This window comes from Vipera berus, assembly GCF_964194415.1.
Source record: "Vipera berus genome assembly, chromosome: 9".
In the NCBI taxonomy this organism is placed as follows: domain Eukaryota; kingdom Metazoa; phylum Chordata; class Lepidosauria; order Squamata; family Viperidae; genus Vipera; species Vipera berus.
The window spans coordinates 14,268,858-14,271,289 of record NC_138212.1 but is presented as its reverse complement, the minus strand read 5'-3'; positions in this window follow the sequence as shown (position 1 = coordinate 14,271,289).

Here is a 2,432-nt window from a genome sequence, read left to right as displayed (position 1 = left end):
AACTTTTCAATAAAAAAAAAAAAAAGAAGCCCCCTGGGAAGGTCGCAAATGGTTATCACATGACTCCTCCACATCGCAACTATTAAAAATATAGGCCAGCTGCCCAGCACCCAAATTTTGATCAAGTGACTGTGGGGACACTACAATGGTCATAAGTGCAAAGACTGGCCATAACTTTTTTTCACTGCTGCGGTAACTTCGAACAATTGGTAAACGGATGGTTTTAACTTGAGGATTATTTCCAGTGGCAAGATTCCATGTACTATTATATCTTTTTTTAAAAAAATGGTGATCATGCATATATTTATACAGACATCTTGGTGTATGTGTTGGATTTTTTGAGAAGAACCTAACAAGAGAGTAACCAAAGGGGTTGTAGTTTTCTTGGGTCAATGAGCCATTCAGATCTGAAACTTGTTCGTTTATGTTTCTCTACTCACTTCATTAAAAGGATACCATAAATCAGAGGTCCCCAACCTTTGGAGGACCAAGGACCAGTTCCGTGGAGAGAGGTTTTTCCATGGACCAGAGGGTGTGTGGTTTTGTGTGTTGCCTGCATCCTGTGAATGGGGCTTTGCTTGTTGTGTGGACCAGTTGCCTGCATGCTGCAGCCCAGGACTGGTCCACGGACCAGAGGTTGGGGACCGCTGCCATAAATGATTCAGAGCAGAGGTGGGCATCATATTTGCAGTCATAGCTCTCATGGTAGGAAAGTCACCAAGCCTGGTCTGCAGAAATCCAGAGGAGCATTGTTCATATTTGTGACTTCAAGTCATTGTTGACTCCTGATGACTGCCTAGAGAAATCCCTACACTTTTTTTGGCAAGATTTCAGAAGTGGTTTGCCATTACCTCTCTCTCGGGGCTGAGAGAAAAGAACTGGCTCAAGGTTACCCAGGTAGCTTTGTTCCTAACCTGGAACTAGAACTCACAGTCTCCCAGTTTCTATCCTGGTACCTTAAATCACAACTGTACATCAACCTGGCTCTCTTTATCTCAATTTTTGCAGCCCAATCCCAAAGAAGGAATGAGGACGTCAGCAGATTTGCAGAGAGCCACAGAGATGACCTTGGAGAAATTAAACAGAGGTGGTTGCAACAACATGTATAAAAACATGCTCTAATCCTGGGAAACAAATCAAACATTAGGAAGGAGCTCAGAATGGCTCCACCTTCATTCCCTAGGAGATTAAAGGGAGAGAAGGAAAAACACAATCAGGCTTTTAAGATTCTGTTACTATAGCCTAAATCAATAAATTATACTGCCAGTCAAACTTGGGAGAACCAGTTTCCTCATCTGAAAGGACTGACAAACTGGAATCATCTGGGCTGTTTTTTTTCCTCCTTTGAGGTTTGGTAGCAATTGATTGACTGAGGAAAGGAAATTCCTTTTATATACTGCATCAAATCTGCTTGAGGATTTAGACCACATTTTGCAACAGGATGCAGTAACTGGATTTTTTTGGAACGATAGGAACGTGTGCATTTACACACGCATGCATAATTACTTACAATTTGTATAATCCTCTCTCAGTATGCATGTGTGTGTGCATGATTTTTATTTTTATTTTTTTTTAAAAATGGAAAATATAACACCAATTCTATCACTTCTGGCCGCAGAACTAGCCCAGATTTACTAAAAGCTCAACTCCTGGGAAGATAATGAAAACTGCCTTGAAGAAGATCCCAATCGGAAGATCCCAATCGGAAGGGGGGGCGAGAGACCCCCGACCCCCGACTATCTGAGAAGCGTCTTTCTGCTCCCCCCGGGGAATTTCTCTCCCTGGCGAAGCGCGCTTAGGATCATCGCAGCCCGTCTTTGCCGAACCTCCGGGCGATGAATGGCCCTGTGCCTTTAAGGCAGCGAGCGAAGTTGAGCCACTAGTTTTGTTTGTGTTTTTTCCTCCTTTTCCCGACCGTAACCCAGCAAGGTGCGTGCAGAGGTGCGCGGGGGCGGGGGGAAGGGGAGAGGAGGGGGCCTGTTTTGGGAAATTAGAGCAGGAGCATCGCCTGAGTGGCCTGAAATAATAATAATAATAATAATAATAATAATAATAATAATAATAATAATAATAATAATAATAATAATAATAATAATAATAATAATAATAATAATAATAATAATAATAATAATATAAGTTGGAAGGGACCTTGGAGGTCATCTAGTCGAACCCCCTGCTCAGGCAGGAAACCCTATACCATTTCAGGCAAATGGCTGTCCAGTCTCTTCTTATCCGCATTTGAGGGCTGGCGAAGGAGGGCTTCAGATAAAGAGGGCAAATTGTCCCCCCCCCCGAAACTAAAGAATATTTCAGGTCCAGGTGTTGGTTTTTTTTTATAAAAAACCTCTCTCTTTCAAGAGCGAGAGAAGTGGGCGGGTGTTTGCCGTGATTGACAGAAGGTTTGGGCCAACCAGCCAGCCGGCTGACGACTA